The sequence below is a fragment of the Accipiter gentilis genome, chromosome 16 (assembly GCF_929443795.1).
Source record: "Accipiter gentilis chromosome 16, bAccGen1.1, whole genome shotgun sequence".
NCBI classification, from domain to species: Eukaryota; Metazoa; Chordata; class Aves; order Accipitriformes; family Accipitridae; genus Astur; species Astur gentilis.
Window position 1 is genome coordinate 12,376,414 of NC_064895.1, and position 20,290 is coordinate 12,396,703.

Consider the following 20,290-nt stretch of genomic DNA (forward strand, 5'->3'; position numbering starts at 1 on the left):
GAGTCAGAAAACATCAAGTCAGTCTTGGCTTCATGAACACTCTGGGAACAACTTTCAGTTAGAACTATGAATATTTTTCTTTCTTCTCTTCAAAACCAGAAATATTACAGCAAACCAGACTTCCTGTATGGCTCGAATGATTAGAAAAGTGAGAGGAATACAGAGAAGAGCAACCAAAAATATGCAGGTAAAAAACCCTCACCTCTGTATGTTGGTCAGTAAAGAATCACACCTGCAGGGAACTGGAGATGCTGCAGGGAAAGGAGTGAGAAATGTTGTCTCCAGCAAAGCAAATCCCTCATGCACCTCCCTGTACCTCAGCTTCGTCCATCCAAAGCTGCTCTTGTTCTGGGATCCATGCGGGATCTTCTATTCTCTCAATTCCTTTGAGTTTATTGCTAGTGCTGAAGCTGCTGCTAAAGAGAAAACAAGATTTGTTCCTGCAGTAAAGACAGACTGACTGATGAAAGTTTATTATATGATTAAAAGATCTAAGCATTGTTTTCCTCCTTGGCCGAAGAGGGAACATTTATTGAGGACAAATAATAAAGATGGGAATCTGACTACAGGTAATGAGACTTTTTCTTGCTGTTATTATGGTGCTAAAAATAGAGAAATGTAGGACAAATATTAGAAAGAAAACTTACCACGGAAGAAAAGGAGAAAAGAGCCATCCCTTGGGATACTGCAAATAAGCACGAGATATTGCAAAAAATCAATCCTGCAGCAGCAAAACTTTGACTAGAGGACATATCACTGTGTGTATTGTAAGCAGCTCTGAGCATCTGTGCTGTGTTTATTATAACAATGTCTTTATTATTGGGCTGGAGCCTCTTGGGGCTACTGTTTATGACTATGGCTCTATGGCACTGAAGTGACACCAAGAAGTCAGCTCTCTATAATATGTTTCTAATACTCTTTTTTTCACAGACCCAGAAATTTCTATGCAGCAGACCTCTGGTACTCTTGCTCAGGCTGAGTGACACGTCACTTCCCAAAATATCCAGGTGAGTTTGGGGTGCTGTGTAGCGGAGAGGAGCATCAGGCTATTTGTCCAACTATGATTTCCATGTATTCCATAATTACTCATTTGCTAAAGATTCAGTTTCCAATTTGGAAATAAAATAATTTCTGCAGATGCCAGACTTCTGGCCAACCATCTGATACTTGTATCCCGCCATACGGTTACCCATATGTAACCATGTTAATGGCAATAAAAATAAAGATGAAAACAAAAAAAGTAAAACAGATAGTTGAGCTGTTTGACACTAAGGTAATTCAGTTTCCTCTTCAAAGGCAAATGAAATAGAGCTCCATACACTTCCCATGGAAATCACAGGAAAGCGTAAACAACTGTTCAGCTAAAAAATTGAACCTGTCACAGAGTCTCTAATGACTCCTTTTTATGAAAAAGCCTTGCAGAATATTAGCTCTGCTTAACCAGGCAGTTTCAAGAACAAAGGAAAACAGAGGAACAAACTCTCCCAACGTATCACCCCTGAAATCTTCCAGCATCTGGTGCAAAGTTTTTAACAGCAGCTGAAAAAGGTCACAGCAACTGCCACTCACAGAGACTTTCACTGCTTTCAGCCCCACTATCATGCAAAAGGCACTTTGCGGCATTTGTCCTCATTCTCTCTTCTATTCCTCCTGAGAAGATCTGCTGGGAAGACAGCAGTGACCTAGGAAATCAGCAGGACTGCCCATCTGCAGCCATCCCCTGCTAATGGGAAATGTTGCTGGAGAAAGAATGCAGCCTGTGAGATGAGAAGAGTCTGTACCTCACAACCCAAGCCATACTCACCCTGAGGCGTTACAGAGATGTGCTGCAAAAAGTTTGGATTTGATGCCTCAGCCCCAGGGATGCTGGCAAGGTGAATGACCCATCAGCTCAGTGGCTTTAGCCACGAGGTGGGAATAAGAATGATAGCCCCCACGAAACTAGCAGGCAACGTCCAGTGCAGCAAGGTGGTACAAGGTAGGAGCAAGAGCAGTTTTTACTCAGGAATGACTCAGGTCTTTCTTGTTTTGCTTCTAGAGTGAAACTGTTTCAGTGAAATCCCATATTGTGTGTCCCATTGGAACACAAGGGTTTCAACTGCAGTTCTATGTTTAATGAAACTCTGCCTGTTGGGTTAGATTTTGCCACCTGACTTGGTCACAATGTCAGTATGAGTCTCTTTTACTCTCTGAGGTTCTTGTATTTCATACAAATCTGTGACATATGAACAAAAAGCATCCTTCCAAAAGACTGTCCTCCAATACCCTGACTTCTGTAAAGGTTCATTCGATTTTCCAGGGTTTGCTACCCATGGCAAGACAGTTTGGGGGGGGGGGGGGGGGGGGGGGGGAAGATAATATACACTGATTATTCTGGAAGTAGATAAGCATTAATGCTGTACATTTAAACTGGTTTTGGTAAATAAATCACCAAAACCAAATTGCCACAAATAAATAATACTACCACTACTAAATAACAGTAAGGAGGAATCACTTCTGTATGCACTACGTGGCTGCATTTTCATATTGACTAGACTAGTTTATGAGCTACATGTCAACTGTTTACGATTAGGGCTGCTTCTGTATTTAAGTGGTGTACACTATAAAATTCAAGGGATTTAAAATGCTATCTGTGTTCTGTCTCATGTACGGGGTGATAGACACCCTTAATTTGTAAGCATTAGCAAAATGAGATGCAGTTGCAGAAAATGTAATTGGATCATCTCTGTATTTTATGTCAGCATGTCTAAGTGCTGTTAAAAGATGCACAATGCATACAATGCAATCTGACAGCAAATACAGTAGGTGTTGTAGGCATGACAAATAATAGCAGACTTCACTTTTCATTGTCATTTTTTCATAGGCAATATCCAATAAACAAGAAAGCTATAAGACTGCCTAGAAACTTAATGGTTTTAAAACCTTTCTTACATTATATCCATGATCACAGTTCCATTTGGAAAACATGGAAGGCTGTCTCTGTGTCCAACAAGAGAAACTCTATTTTAATCAGAATCTCATCTATTTTAATCACAATCTCATCTTTACTTATTATTACCTTGAAACTTTGAAACATATATCATGAAATTACATGAAAGACTGAGTTACAGTATGTTAGTTTTTTGAACTCAATATTAGTCCATCAGTAACACAAGCTAATCATTACCTGAGTTGCTATCTGCATTTTTAAGGAGCTCATTAGTGTCATCACTACACACTGTTGTATAATTTGAAGATTACTTCTGTCTTTCTTCTTGCAACAGCATGAGGTGTCCTCCCTTCTTTCACATGGTCTCCTTGCTTCAAAGTAATTGACTTGAGGCAAATTAATCTTGCAAGCATCTTCCAAGGATCATGCTTCCAGCTTAGCTGTTAAAGAACAGACCGTGGAAAATGATGAGTCTTGTGTCACAATTTGTGCAAGTGAGAAATCCTTCAAGCTCCAAGGATGAGGTTGCTTTACAAAAAGGTGAGGAGCTGCTACTGACTGTGGAGTGTAACAGCCAGCTTCCAAGACCACTCTTTCCTTTCTTAGTACCTTTAGCATGAAGAAAAAAATGAAGTTATTTTCATTACATTGCTGTTTCTCATTATATACTACAACACACACAAGTATCTGAGTGGAAGGCACTGAAAGAGATGATGATGCTGGTAATGGTTGCATTAAGAGGTAAGGAAGTCTGTCCAAGGAGCCACTTGCAGTAGGTTTATTTGATTTTTGTATTTACTTTGTGTTAAAAAAAAAAAATTTTAAAAAAAAATTGTGATTTTTTTTTTTTTTCTTTTCTCATCAAACAGGTGCAAAACCCACATAAACTGGATTTGGGTGGATTTTTTGGGTTCCCCTTTCATTGTATTAGTTTCTCTTTCCTCCCTTTAAAACTTGAAGCAAACTGATGTCATTACTTTGTAGAGAATGAGGGCTGGAATGCAAAAAAAAGCAGAAGTGATGAAGGGATAAGTAAGCTGAAAAGAGCACAGGGAGCAACAGACCAACTGAAGTTTGTTTTGTTAATTTAGCACCTACTTTCTTTGATTAAGGATGGCCTTCCTCAAAGTTCCCAGAACAATTGGAGTCCTAAATTTTCCAGCTGATTCATGAATGCAAGTATCTGATAAGACCTATACAAGAAAGACATTTATGCCAATGACAGTTCAGTGGAAATACCTGCAAAACTATTTGTCCTCTATGTTCATCAAAGACAGACAGATGCTATTCACTGTAATGCACACTCAGCCAAACATTCCCCTTGTTTCAACGTAGTGAGGTGCATTCTCACAGCAGAGGATATCTGTGCAGAATGTTGACTGCACAGCAATGACTAAAATATAAAAAAATAATCCAAAAACCCATGTGCTCAATTTATTGTATTTAATTTATGAGCCTGACAAATTATAAGAGCACCCAAAGCAGTTTGTGAGCATACTTCTCTTTTGAGAAGGTATATGCAAATTACCCTAATTAAAACACTTGTTCAACCACAATTTTACTAGATCTTGAATGACAAACAGAAACGTAAGCAGGCAGGGAAAAAATGCATTTTATCTGTATACTTTTCAAGTGCACAATGCTTATAACTGGCAAATTTAATTTCTGGATGCCCTTGAGGATTCAAAAAGTTCTGAGCCTTGCAGAACTGAGGAAGTGGTTTTAAACTGCCTGGTGGAAGGCAGCTCCTGGAACATTGGGCAGCTGCTATTTATTTCAGATGCCACCAAAAACCAGACCTTTTTCATTCTGCTGATAAGTAACTAAACATTTATGTATAGAGAACTTACAGCGGGAATTTCAATCACCCAACCTAGTATTTACAGCTAGAGTATACAACCCCTCAGTGCAGCCTACTTAAAACTGCCTATAAGAGAATTCATAACATTCTGTGCATTGACCTCCTTCTGCCTGTTATGATTCTTTCTTAGCTGCTGTGTCTGAAGGCTATTGGGTTTGTAACTTTCATCTTAGAATCAAGTTGTTTTCCTCTGCCTGAAATATGTACTTATTGCAAGGAATAACTGTGCCTCAAACAAAATAGTAGAAACTGAGGATGGATTTAAACATTCTTTATTACATAAAAGTAAGAAATGTGGGCCTGAATTACCATCTATTTTATTTCTGTTAAACTACAGAGAGGAAGAGAAGGATGCTGCACAGGTCCCCAAAATAGATAGCAATCTTGGGTTAAAATGAAGTCAAGAATTTTTCCGTGGATAAACATCCTCAAAATCAGGTAAGAGCAGGAACTGGAATTCTCCTTCCTTGGGAAAGTCCAATCCTTGAAATCAAGTTTCTTTCTAAAATGGAATTTTTAAAAATGTTGACATTTCTCATGGAATGAGAATTTGAAATCTTTAATGGAAATAATCAGGAACTGCATTTCTTTTCTTCCTTTTCAAAAGGTAGTCAACGACCTTGGGCTCTCCAGAGTCTTGCAACCTACCAAACAGGGATATTCTTTTAGAGAAAAAAGGCAGACAAGCTGCCTGGAAGGAAAGCTTTAGGCACAGAGTAGCCTTCCAACAGGCTTCCTCTACAAGCACTGAAAGTACAAAGACTTCATTTCTCATACTTGTAGGGATAGAAGGGAATGTCCAGAGGGCACCGGTCTCTTTTATCACAGTTATGGAACAACTGAGCTAGCTTCCATACCAGGTCTTGAAGAGCTCTGAAATTATGCAAGTTGGGCTTGAAACAGGAATTACAGCTTCATTACAAGAGGCAACTAAGGACAATCCAACTTTTGGTAGATGAGGTATTCTATTTGATCAGCAAGCTGTTTTAAAACTGTTTTCTAGAATATTTCTATTGGCTATTCCTTTTTTCATTGCAGTTCCATTTCCAAAATTTAGGTTTAACAGTAAAACTTTAAGGCTTCTCTTGAAATGACCAAGTGAAACTGTCAAAGCATGCAAAAACCTGCCCAGAAGTTGTGCCACTTCATCAAAATTCTGAAATTACTTTAGTCAATGTGTAAAATGAATGACAAAAATATAAATAATTTTATGAAATTATTTCATGTACTCTTAGCAACAGCAATGGCTTTCTTAATTCATAAAGTAAATCAACACAAAATTAAAATTACATTCATGTAAAAACATATATAAAAATTAATTTTGTTAGTAAATCATCAGAAAAGAATAAATAAACCTGGACATCACATACAGCACATCCACTAGAAAGTCCTTTCTAAGCATTATGCAAGCCTCACAGAAGAGCAGAATTTTGAGGAAAAAAATAAGTGAGAAAGATATTCTGCTGGACAGACGCTGGGACAGAAGAGTACCACAGAAAGAGAGAAAACACCAGAATAACTCTGCAAAAAGTTCAGATCCACTGACTCATACATGAAAATGAGAATGCTCATTCCTTACTCCTAAATACTGGCAGAAAAGTCCAAATGCAACAAACTGTGATTGCATTTACCTGTGCATCAAGGGGTCAGTCAGAGGGTGGTGAGGTGCAGAAAACACTGGGGACAAGGAAAACATAGTGCCAAGAAACACGAAATATCCCATCCAGCAATCATGTTCAGATGTATCCAGATGTTAATGCAGTTTGAAACTAAAGACTGCACTTATTTTTGCATTGACTCTTCTCCTGCTGGAAGAATCTTTTCCAAAATCCTCTCAGGCACAGAAACAGCCAGGGGAAGGGGAGCTCAGCTGCCTGGGGGTGGAGGAGCTGGAAGCCACAAGAACAGCATTTCCCATCAGTGTCTCTGCTCCCCTGGGAGCTCTGGGACCAAATCCCTTAATGTCCCCTTTTGGATGAATCCCACATCTGCTCCGACAGAGTGATCTGAGGAAAACTCTGGCCAGTTCCGGCTACTAGCACATCTGATCCAGTAATGGGTTTTGCAGGAAACAGTATAAAATACTTCTTTTCCTTGCTCTGCCTCTATTTACATATAAAAATGTTCATGTCAGTGTTAGCATTTCTTTCCTGACCAACAACAGAGAAGGAAAAAAAAGAAGAAAAAAGAGAGAGACAAGGTAATGCCACTTACCTTTTCTTTATAAATTTTTATTAGAAATCCTCTCCTCAAGGTAATTGGATCATTTCTCTTATCCACAGAGCTGAGACAAAGAAATGACAAAGGAATATAAAAATATGCCTGTGACAGAGTGTAGAAAATGAATGGAAGGATTTGGAAGTACTCTGGAGAAGGAAAGAAAAGATAGATTTAGTTATTTTTACAGTTCAGAGCTGTTAATGTTTTATAATGCTGAGAAATAAAGCAGAATTCACATTTATGTTGGTTTGAAAATGCTGAGAAGGGAGGCTTTCAAACTTATTATTAGTAATACCTTCTTGAGCTCTTTCCTACAGCCAATTTATGGGCCTTAAAAGTCCACCGTACTTTTAGAGCTTTAGAGCTTTTTCTTCCTGGATCACCCAGACTGACACGAGTATCCCGAGGTTCAACACAATGCAGGCTATGCTGCTGCCGAGCCTTTATGGCCAAATAAAGTGTCTGGGTCTCAGTGATGGGGGCTGGAATGGATCCCAAATGAAAAAGAAACTGGAGGAACTGAGTGAAGCATGAAACTGCCTAAATGTATACATTAGATTATGTGAAACGCTAACATCTCTTTTGGCCAGTAACTTGACAGCTTTAAGTCTGATACTTAAGCCTGATGCTTTTATTGTTTGGATATGAAAAATATTCATTGAGATGGATGGCTGCAGGGTTGGGGGCTTTTTCTTCTGGAAACAGACTTCCATTGCAAGTCATTTGGCTGATTCTCAAGGACAAGGTAAAAATGAGGGATCCCAACCAACTGCTACCTCTTGATTTCATTGCAAGTGAAAGGGATTCAATGGTTTGTGGGATCAAGCCTTCCTGGAATTAGGTATGGGATAATCAAAAGCAAATATATTCAGACTTCCAGATGTTCAAAATAAATAACAATCTGGATTCAAATGTAGTAGTTCCACCTATTTCTGATTAACTGTGAACCTTGCAATACTTAGAAAATTCAATAGTATGGTATACATGTGCCTTCTACATCCACAGCATTGCTTATGCTTCCACATTATTTGAAATGAGGCTTAGCACAATGGGGCTAAGGTAGAATTTTACTGATATGCAGAGGAATAAGACATTCCTAAATAAAATATAAACAAAATAGATCTAGGTCAGTGATCCAAAATGGTTTGTCTTAGTCACTGGATATCTTATTCAAACAATCAGATGGTTTTGTTGTGTAAAGAAAGTGTAATAATGTGTGACGATACCATGAAAAAAGACCTTGAGTTTTCTCTTTCACTCCATAATCAAATATAAAATTACATAGATTTCTAATTTTTAAGGAAATTAAGGCATTGGCTCCACTGGTTTCACATAGAGCTCACTGTGTATAAAATTAATGCCTTCAATATCATTAAGACTGGCAGGGTATGCAGGAAACACCTATTTCCTCTGCCTTTTCCTGAAACAAGGCAGATGACAACTAGAAGGAAGAGTTGCTGTACTTGGCAAAGAAGGCATAGGTTTGGTTAGCCATTCTTACTGGAAAGTGTAGTTAAAAAATTCATTTTTAAGTTCTTACATGTTAACTTCTTTGGATACCCTATGTAAATTTTTATTATTTTTTTTTAAGCAATGAAACATAATTAGGGTTAAAAGAGATGTAGAGTACACATTTGCTTTAAAAGCAACAACTTCCTTATCACACCATCTGCTTACTGTTATTTTTCTAGAGCAATTGAAAATGGCCAGAAAACTAAAGTCGTTTTATGCTACCGTCTGAACACGTAGGTAGTTTATTAATCAATAAAATGTTAATTAAAGCCCAGGTTTTAGACATGCTGAACAGGCAAAGTTCCCACTAACTTCAGTAGGCACTGCAGTTCTCAACACCTTTGAAAACACAGAAAAAAATGGTTAGCTAGCTAAATAGTTCCTAGCTAAATAGGTTGGCATATTTTAAAATTTTGCCCCAATTACTTTACATATAGTAGGCAATGGACTGTTAGCTAGAAACCATATGTCTGAATAAAATTTGTATGCAATAAATTCAGATTAATCACATTGAAAGATGGTGGCATAGAGCAACAAAAATTCCTTGAGATTGAAAAAAAACAATAGAAAAAGCAAGTGAGGCACAGTGGAAAAATAGAAGCTTATGTGTTCAAACAGTCTTACCTAGAATACAGTCTCCCCATCTCTACACTTGGACCATCTGGACAAAAAGTGGCCCTTTCATTCATCAAAAAGTATTACCATAGTGTCTGTGTGATATATGCATCTGTCTGGAATCGCAGTGACAGTAAAACTGATAGCTGTGTGGTTTATAATTTAAGAATCTGGAACTAGTACAAGATAGAGCTGTATACCCAGACGTTAACTCTGTTAGATACTGGTTCCTTCTTAAAGCCTGTTGGGGTTTTCCTAAGATATAACCTTACCAGTAAAGTATGCTATAATGTGATTTGGCCTTTCTCCAGCCTAAAACAAAGAAGCCATAGTTTTGCTTAGGTCTATAGGTTAATCTGACTTCACTTTGCTCCACAAAATTAATTCTGAAAACATAAGAAATTAATTTTCCTGATCAGTTGTGCAAATATGATTAATAAAAGACATATTTTTTCTGTTTAAACATCACAGTGCCTTAAATATATCTCCTAGTAGCCTGGAGACAAACTTTTGGCACCAGTGCACAATGTGCATCTGAGTGGTTCTGAACCATTGCAGAGATCAAACTGTACTTGCATAATCTGAGTTCCCATGGAAAGCTGTTTGACATTATCTGTCAGCCTCTTGCTCTTTATGATCAGTGTAGGATGGATGTGTCAGGAAAGGAATCAGCATCATAGCCCTGAACTCTGCAAGAAAGGGAGCTCAGGAGAGGGGGGGGGGGGGGGGAAGAAAAAAAAAAAGAAAAAAAAAAAGAAGCTATTCAGTGGTAAAAGGAGTGCTACACAAAACAGGAATTGAATTTCATTGAATACCTGGGTCTTGTTAGAGCTGCCTATAGTATGTTTTTTCCTTCCATGCAATGTCTATGCACACACAAAAAAATATGTTGCATAGCAGGAGGTCATTGCCACAAGTTAAATGATGTGATTCCAGCTAGTAAAATGTCTCATTCTGTAGTATACACTTTAAATACTTAGAAATACATTGTACATTACACTCTATGCCATGGAGTTCTCATAAATGTGTTTTGCTCAGGTCAAATTTTAAAGAGCCAGCTAACCTCTGATCCATTCAGAGTATCCGTAAAACAGCATCTGGAAAGCTGAGTAGAGCCACGTAAGGACAAAATTTTCTAAAATGGGTTGCACTGGTATGGGGTTGCATACACAGATGTCAAAGGTGATGCAGAAATGAACCTCAAGGGTAAAAAAACAAGATGAAGGAGGAACAATTCTAACAAAGTCAGGCTTTGTTAGTATTCAGTGTTAAATGACAAAGATATTGGGAAAAGAGCTTGGTCAAGGGAACATAAAAGTGATTAGAAACATGGCTTCTCATAGGTTGGATGCTTAATAATTTCTGAACGGGTGTGGAAGGGATTCAAACCACAGTTTGCTCATGTTTCTGCATATGATGTTTTCTGCGGGGGAGGACAAAAGAAGAAGGAAAATGCATCTTTGCCGCAAAGAAGATGAATGAGATGGGGAAACTGTGTGTAGAAGAAAGGGTAAGAAATGTCCTGAAGGGGAGCATTTTTTCAAGGTAGCTGCAGAGCTTACATATGCTTTATGTAAGGCATGATTATTACTTTTCCTTTGGTGTAAAGCCTCAGTGTTGGCAGTTTTTCATCCCAGATGATCTAATCTCTTTCCAGTCCAGGTTTTTCTCCTCTTAGCTCATTTGTCATATACTGTAAATATGACAAATAATGATACAGTTGAAACACTGAGAGCCCACGGAGGGCCTGCATCATTCCTTATAATGGGTTCATCACACTCCTCTGCAGAAAATTGTTCAAGATCTTGTTAACTTGTGTTCAGTAGGTCGTCTGTGTCTGACATTTTGCTCTGCATGTCCTGTTACCTGGGAGAAGAAACTATTGCACTTTATAAAGTATATGAATCGCTTCATTCTCCCTCAGGCAAAATGCATCCACGCATGTAAGCCCATAGACTGCAAAGACCTGTATGAGAGCTGCCCTTGAATTAGGTTGCTGCCCACAGAGCCCGGTTTGGGCAGAAGGCATTTGGAAGATGGTCTATACTGTTCGTGCTCCAAATATGGGTCAGCAAGAATATCTAGTAGAGATTAGCTCTGCATATCCACCAGGAATGAGTAAGATCCTGCGTTTGAACTCTTACTTCGATAAACTGCTTTGGTTTCAGTGAATTCTCCCCCATTTTCCAGCAAGAAGCCCTCTGGTGTTGGTTGTCAAACTGAATTCCTCAAATCGGTTCCTTCCTCCAGTCCACATATTCCTCCTCCTTATCAGATTCAGACTGAACCACACGGTTTTCATCCAGTTACCGAATCTCTAACAGCAAAGGAGAGTATTTAGTTCTTGGAAATATAATTTTGATTGGGGGAGACAGAAGTAAATAATAATTCTGTATTCATTCTCAGAGAAATAACTGAAGCAACGTCCAGATACTTCCTTCAGAAACGAGACAGGTTTCTGTAATTGGTCACATCAAATGCAGCACACAGGTCCAACGATTTGAATGGGAATAAAGGGATCTTGTGAAAACCACCTCCAAAAAAAGATCATATCATCTCAGTGCCATCATTTTTACATGAAGCAAAACAAAAATGGTCACTCCAAATCCTGACACTAGTTTGGATGTCCATGCTGCAACACTGCATTATGAACTGTTTTGCATTGTGCACCCATCTCTTCCCCTTCGAAGTGCTACAATATGACTTCTTTTTTTCTACCAGCTATATGTTAAACTCTTAAAGCGGTTTAAATTCTTACACCATTTAAAGAGTTTAATGCCACACAATACTTCAAATTACTTTAAGGATTCAAAGCAGCTTTCAGTTTTAAAGTAGCTTAGAACCACTTCTTAAAAAGGTTCAAATCCTTCACCAGCTGCCTGTCTCCCATGCAGGGCAACAAGGGAACCCCAAACATCACTCAGTTTTACATGAATTTAGGGTCCTGTGCCTGTCAGTCTCACATCCCTGGTCACAGTCATAATTTCAGAGCAGAAGACAGTGGTAGCAGCAGCAGTTTTCTAAAGCTGTCGTATTGCTAATCCTCTCCACTTGGAGCATGAGTTTGACATCAAGAATATCTATTTCTCTTCCATAATTTACTAAAGCTTGAATACATTTTTCATATGGGCAACACTTTGGCTGGTCAAAACATTTTCATCAAGTTTTTTTTTTTTTTCAGTAGAGAAGTGGCTTTTTGACTGGTAAGAATTAAAGATCAAAAACTTGACAAAAAGCTTTTCAGTTTTTGATTAAGAGGAATCCAAATGTTAGGGGGGAGATTTGTGTGTGTGCGTGAGTGGGTGGTTAGTGAAACATTCATGGAACAAAATAATCATTGCCAAACACATTCTTGCTAACACTTTCTGGTTGGTGAATGAAATGTCATAAAAATATTTCCTGATCCTCCTCTTTTCAGTAACATAGACAATTCCCCTTCCCACTGAATTTTTAAGGGGTTTTGTGCCAATTTTGATAATATTTAGAAAAACAGTTTTGCATTTTCACTGTTTGGATAAGTATACTACAATTGCACAAAGATTATAGTTATAAAATGATGTGTAGTTACAAAATTCCCATGTAGTCTATTTTTTAAAGATAAGGAGTACTTAACTAATTTCAGCCCGTTCACTCATGACTGCTTGACTTTGATATGTATGAGTGGTTGAGATCCATCTGAAGGTTTGCCAAGCTGATTATTTATAACATTTCTTTCATGAATGGATTGTCTGGTATCAAACAAGTTGCAAGTTCATGTTGTAACCTGTCATTTAGGTGAAAAAGTTGCTGCGTCTCTTTCCTTTGTCTCTCCACCTGCTTTCATAAAAAATTATATGTGAAGACTGAATAATGTTCAAGATCTCAACCCTTTTGTCAGATACAGAAACTGGGTGAGAGATTCACAATTCATTGAGAGACTGTGAATGAGGAAGCACAGGCAAGCAGGTTGGCACATACAGAGTGTGAGCATACAAGATGTATTTGCATAGGGAACGAACCTGAATATAAAAGGGGGAAGATCATATAGATGGAAGTGAGTTTACACCCCAGCATATCATTACTAAGACTTCCTCTTGACAACCAGTGTCCAGTTCTTGATCTGGATTCAACCCTTCTATCTTTAATCATTGTTCTAATCATGTAGTACTTAACTTGCAAAATATATAAAGATAGGTGGGCACATGCAAAGAATGTACACCCGTTCTTTGACACTGAGGTGTCCAAGGTATTTATTTTGCTAGCTTAGATGGCTCACTTAAGTGTCTAAAGTTAGGTGGAATAAGACCATGCTAGTGTCCACATGCTAAGAATATGGGCATTTTGGTAGAAATTCACTGGACAGATGAATATAAGTTTTATGGGACCTAGGTGCTCAGCTAACTGAATAGAAGCTGGGATGTTGATTGGGCAATAGTATGTGGAGGAAAACACATCTGACAGTTTTAGGGACAGGAATGTTCAGTCTTTCTCACAATGGTGTAATGATGGTTAAGGACTGGATCTTGAGTAATATACATTTGGATTGAGCTGGGTGATCAGGGTAGTCCGTCTGTCTCACCATCCAACAGTATGTACATATTCTTAATCATCCCTTTTTCCTTGGCCTTAGAGAGAATGGATTTGCTAACATTGTACCTGGCATTCATAGCATGTGCAAATGTCATCTTTCAGGCCTCAGAGAGTTACCTTAAACTGTTAGAGATCATTTTTCTGTGAACATGCATTGTCTGGCTTGCATTCAAGGGACTGTGTTTTTTTCTGTATTCCTCTAGGAAATCTTCACAGTTGAAGAGGGACTCAGGACAAATTATATCCACCCAAATAAAGAAAAAAATTCCATTCAGAGAATTCTGTTTCTTAGATGCCCAGCTGGCGTGTGCCTTGCTCTTGTGCCATGATGATTTCAAGGGCCATGCTGATTCCTGGATTTTGGATCAGGAAGGAATCTTCTTCTAAATCCAAGGTTTTCAAAGACGATGCAAGTTGCTTTTCCCTGCACACACAGTGTGGTTCGTCTTTTGGGATCCCCTATTTCTGTTGTACATATTCAGTTTCCTGCATAAGTAACAGTTCATAAATGAATAGCACCATGCATTATCCTCTTCTGTGTCTGTAATATACAGCTTATTTTCCCCAGTACAGAAACACTTTAGCTTATGTAAAATCTATGGCTTTAGAATAAGTAAAAAATTAGTACCATTCAAGAAGATCAGATGTTCGCTAGTCCTCTCAAATTAATATAATGAAAGTACAGAGACAGTTTTTAATGAGGACTGTCTAGCACCAAGATCAGGAGAACTGTTAAAGGTTGCAAACTAAATTTGAGACTGGAAATATAAACTGTACCTCAAAACTTTGCCAAAAATTTTCATCAGGGATCGCGACACAAAAATTCCAGACAAAAATCCTACTCTTACATAACCCTCCAGAATTATGGCAAGTGTTTCAGATAATTATACCTTTGGGGATGGTTTTACACTTTTATGAATAACCTATATGGATTTGGGTCTTTCTGACTAGCTCCTGTCACCTTTGACATTAAGTGGGTGTTCAGTCTAGAATCCATAAAGTGAAGCGCCTGTACATATGGACAGAGTTTCCGTGAAAGAGGCTGAAGAAAAGAAGCTTCATGATGTTAAGGCACACTTTGAAAATTAGCATTTCAGTCCTTCAGAACCTGGAAAATCTTCTCTAACCTGACTATGCAATCTACTTTTTAATAGCTCTGTAAAGCAAAAGAGAAAACTACTAATCTGCAGCTCATTTTTTACAATAATCTTGAGTTTCCCTTTTTCCTTGTGGAATATCCCTTTCTATTCCAAAACAAGCTCCCCTGCCAAATCCAGATATCAGTTCCTTCTGGATTCTTCATGAACAGGCTCCAAACCCTGTTTTCCTCAAGTCCTGTCTTTTCTATACCTCCTGAGCCTATTGATCCTCACCTACGCACAGTGGCACTGATATGCCCCTGATACTGCAGTTGACGGGAGTTAAACCTTCTGGGGTGAATTAGCTTCTGCTTCAGGTTGGCAGATAGTAGATAGAAAATAAATCGGTTTGGGAGCTCTGGGACATTAGTGGTGCTGCTTTAAAGGAACCAATGGAAAATAAATATAGCTAAATGAAAGAAAAGATGTTTACTTTAGTTTGTCTAAGCTTTGCTTTCAGGCAGAAAAAGAAGTGGGATTGGAGAAGGGGTGGAAACCAGGTCAGCAAATGATGCCCTCAGAGTCACACAAGATGTGAAGTTGAGCCTGAGTATAATTTGGCTCCTGCATTTAACTACGTTAGTCCAATAAACTATTTTTATTACTACACACAAAGCAGACTTGCCAGCCACCTCTACGTTTACTGAAAGTCATTAATTTCTTTTTAAAATGTACTGCATTCCTCCCTGAAAAAAAACCTCATGAAACATAAATTTTAAGTTTAGAGAGATGTAGTTACAGATGAACATTTAAAAATAATATCCACTATTATTCACTTTTTTTGGCACTATTTCATACAGCATTTCAATGTATATTTTTAAATGTTTAAATAAAGCCAAGGAATTAGTTTAGAAAACCACTTTTTTAAGCAGAAGACTTTCCCTAAAGATTTCTAAAAGCCAGTATTTGGAAAAATGTGGGGTCATGTCAGCAAAATGTATGCTTTGTTTCAATAAATTCATTAGCAGGTGGGTCATTTATTCAGATGCAAAGTGCCAAGTTATAGAGGTCAATGGATTTATAAGGTTCAAAGAGGAGAATTTACAACCCCAGAGGGGGGTGGCTGGCATGAGGAACTGCTCGTACAATTGTGAGCTGTTAGAGTCAGAGTGGGACTCCTGACCAACAAAAACTTGTCTGGCACCAAGAAACTTTGTTCATGAAAAGTTTACTCTATAGCTATAGCTCACATAAATTGTACGAGAGGCTATTATTATTATTATTATTATTATTGCCATTTATTTACTTTGCAGAGGTGCCCAGAGGCCCCACGCAGGATCATGGTCCAGCTGTGTTTTGGACTATATGAATACAAAGGTATAGTCTACCTTGAAGGCACTTTTAGTTGTCGGAAGAAGTGATATATGAAGAGATAAAGATAAGACATAAAAATTAAAAGAAAGCAACTTTATAGTGATATTTATACACATTATACATTTAAAAATCTGTCCTCACACTTTGTTCTTTTTTATGGAGACTGGTCTAGGGAAAATATCTAAGGGAGAAAGAGGCGGTTTTGTGCTAACTGCAGGAAGGGTTTTTCTCACTTCAGAAGGGGCACAGGAGACATGCACAGAAAAGGAAAGAATTGCCTTGAACACAACTGCAGGGTGATGACAACTCTGTAAAACCTTTGCAAGGAAAAGAAAATCAATTTCTAAGGTTTGAGGTTTGGTCACAAGCCAAGAAACTGGATTCTTCTCAAGGTTTGCTGAGCTTTCCAAATCCTCTCACAATGCTAGGAGAGGTTTGCAGGGAAGGTAGGCTGACATATAGTTTACAATGGATTATCCATAGTCTTGATCCAGTTCTTAAGATTTGAGATGAAATTCCCATTGGGCTTTGAGGTTTATTCAAATCAAAATGATGGGCTGTAAACCCACTCAAGCCTGTTAAAATGATTCACAAGAACTTCTGCAAGCTGAAATCAGATAGTTGCACAATAAAGCTCTAAGAAATTTTTGAACCATTGAGAACAATAGGAGTTTTGAAACTGACTTGAATTAGAGCAGTAGTAGATGTAAATTTGGGCTTTTAAAATTTATAACAAGTAGAAACTGCAAGAATCACCCAAAGAGCAAGGATTATGCAAAGGCAAATAAAGTGTCTATTGGCAGCTGTTGTCAGTGCTGGAGTTTCCACCAGCAGCAGAGATATTTTCACTACAGTGTCAAAAGACTAAGATGCCGTTGTCTCTTTTCGCTCCATTCACCACTATGAAGTTTATACTTCTCAAAGCTAAACTTTACGATAACCATAACAGCTGAACTTTCACATGACTATTATTGGTCTTCCACAATGAAAATTCCAATCTTAAGAAAAGGCAACTACATACCCATTTAGAAAAAAATAATACACACACACACACACACACATATTTGCAGAGCTTTCTTGAAATTCAATTATAATCAATCTAAATTAAATCAGTCACCACATGTTAAATTATTGACTGCTTAGAAATCAGTCAAAGTAGAATTAGAGACACTCTGCAAAGTGAAATATCTTGTGCTCACAGGAGCCACTTTTTTTTTTTTTTTTTAATTTCTAGAAATTAAATTAAAAATCCATTTTAAATCCTTCCCAGGTGAAAAAATACATTTTATATATTCTGTCACATATTTGATATGTCTATTGCACTTTTGTAAATTAACGTGAGTGTATCTGTCCCAGGTTTCTGAAATGTACAAAAACGAGTAGGTTTCTGATTGGAAACAATATATGGCATGAAACCAAAAAATTTAAAGTAGTTTATATAGCAAGGAGGTATTTTTGCCATTTCAGTTTCTGCATGATTTATATAGCTATTATGTCACAATACAACTAAAAACTGCCATTAGAGTCTGTTTTTTCTTAATAATAATTACTCTTACTTTGAGGTAGGAGATTCTGTATTGGCTGAACATTGGAATAGTCCCCATACTCCCACTCTGTCCATTAAGAAAGCTCACACCTCATAAATAAATGCAGCTAATAATAAAAAAACTCTTTTTTTTTTTTTTTTTTAACTTAGCAAAAACAGACAAATACAGAAAAGATATATTTGCTATTAACACATGGATCGTGATGAAGCGTTTGACAAAAGTGACAGTACAACAGCAGAGATAGAAATTTTGAAGGTAAAGCTTCAACTGTACTGTGCAGTTTCTGCTGGATACTCCTCTCCCTGTGCCAGCTGGCTACTTACTCTCTCTCCGTCAAGATATTCACTCTGGCCACAGCCACATCTGGCTCCCTGGCTGATCCTGCTCTGCTAGCTCTGCTTCCTTTCTTCCAGTGACTCTTCCTATTTGCTTAATTGTTTCCTACCCAGCTAACCTCCTTTCTCCAACTGCAACACAAATGTGATATTTGTCACACTAAAATGAATTTCAGAATGCTTTTGAACTATTCAAAATTTTAACTCACATTGTTCTGTATGCTTCTGTGTATCCCTAGGTTTATTTTCTATATGTAGCTGCCAGTTGATTAAAATCATAGGGCACAGGGATTTTTTTTCCAAGTCAGCTGGTTTTTTATTTTCCTACTGGAGCTTCTTGATATATTAATGGTGCCCTCTACAGAATCGTTAACAAAAAATAATGTAGATTGAAAAACATCTCTTCAGTGATGATGGCATTACTGTGTTAGTTTTATCACAGGAGAAAATTGATGTCCTCATGAAATTTTGAAATAAAATTCTGAAGGTTTTCTTTTGGTTTGGTCTTGAAATTGGGAAATACAAGCCATTTTAAAAATGTTTCACCATCAGGAACAATAGTAGTGAGGAAAAGACACATGAAATAAGATGGGAAAAAAAATGCTTCTAATGAGGATGAGATGTACACTTTCATTTTACATCAAATACAAATCTTCAAGGCAAAACTTGCCTCTGGAATGTGTCCACTAAGAAATGACACAGAAGCAGGAACAGTCCAAATAAACACTATTTAAATAAAACTATTTAAAAGTCAACAGTTCTCATTTCCAGCCATTATAAGGGGTGGCAGCCTGCTAGTCCATCCCATAGGCCACTGGGAGTGTCTTAATGGGTCTGCAAAACCTTAATCCACAAGTGTGGATTGCCACATGCCTTTTTTTACAGCCCAGATCCAACCCAGAGTAACAGCTGCACGTGTAGCCAGAGCCAATGCTTTCATACAGAGAGCACAGGCAGTTGCCTATGACAATGTAATATTAGGGGCAATAAGGTGTTTAGTAACTGTTTATGATACAGATGTGAGAACGCAGTAGCATTTGAGGTTTTCCAAATGTCTCGGACTGTTTCAGAGTGTGTGTGGGGAATATATAAAGCTCCGTTTCTGAACATATTTCCCCTGTAACCTAAAGCCATGTTCCTCCCCCACCTCACTCTTTTTTCTTACCTCCTCTGAGTATAATTCAATTAAAAATAAAGACATGTTTTGCTACTTGCTAAAGGGAAGCATGTGTTATTCATTAAAAAATTGGCTGGCACAAATGGGTGGCCTGTAGATAACATACCAGTTTATACTGCATTCCTTTTTTTTTCTTTTAATTAGACTTTCTCTCTTCAAGTCTCTTTCCTACACCATTGTTTCTTGATTTCTTCTTTCTAGCTGCCTTTCCACATTTATGTTGAAGTAGGACATGAACCTGGAGCAATAAGTATCCCACATGGTTCAAGTTAGGTTCAGAAATGGATGATTGTTTTGCCCACATAATTCTACCATATTTGTTAAGAATGACTTTCACTGTCAGGGCGGACCCAAGACAACATGGAAGAAGTCTGAGGAACACAATGCCTCTGTTTCCTCAGTGACATCCTCCTTCTCCAGCAACTCCTGGGAGACCTTGGTTGGGATTCCCACTACCTGCTTTGTGCTGTTTTCCATCAGTATCACATCTGATTTCTTCGGGTGGCAGAAGTACATAGCACCAAAAAAAGAGCCCCTGGCTGGTCTTCATATTTTGCTGAAAATGAACACCAATTTCTTCATTCAGCTCTTTTATCACATTAAAAAAAGCTTTATGATAAATGGGTATCTTTTGATGTCCCTGTGGTGGGTTGACCCTGGCTGGACACCAGGTGCCCACCAAAGCCGCTCTATCACTCCTCTCCTCAGCTGGACAGGGAAGAGAAAACATAACAAAAGGCTCATGGGTAGAGATAAGTACAGGGAGAGATCACTCAGCAACTATCATCACAGGCAAAAGAGACTCAACTTGGGGAATTAGTTTAATTTACTACCAATTAAATCAGAGTAGGATAATGAGAAATAAAACCAAATCTTAGAACACCTTCCCTCCACCCCTCCCTTCTTGCCAGGCTCAGCTTCACTCCCAAATTCTCCACCTACCTTCCCCAGTGGTGCAGGGGGACGGGGAATGGGGGTTGGGGTCAGTTCCTCACACGTTGTCTCTGCTGCTCCTTCCTCCTCAGGGGGAGGACTCCTCACTCTTCCCCCACTCCAGCCTGGGGTCCCTCCC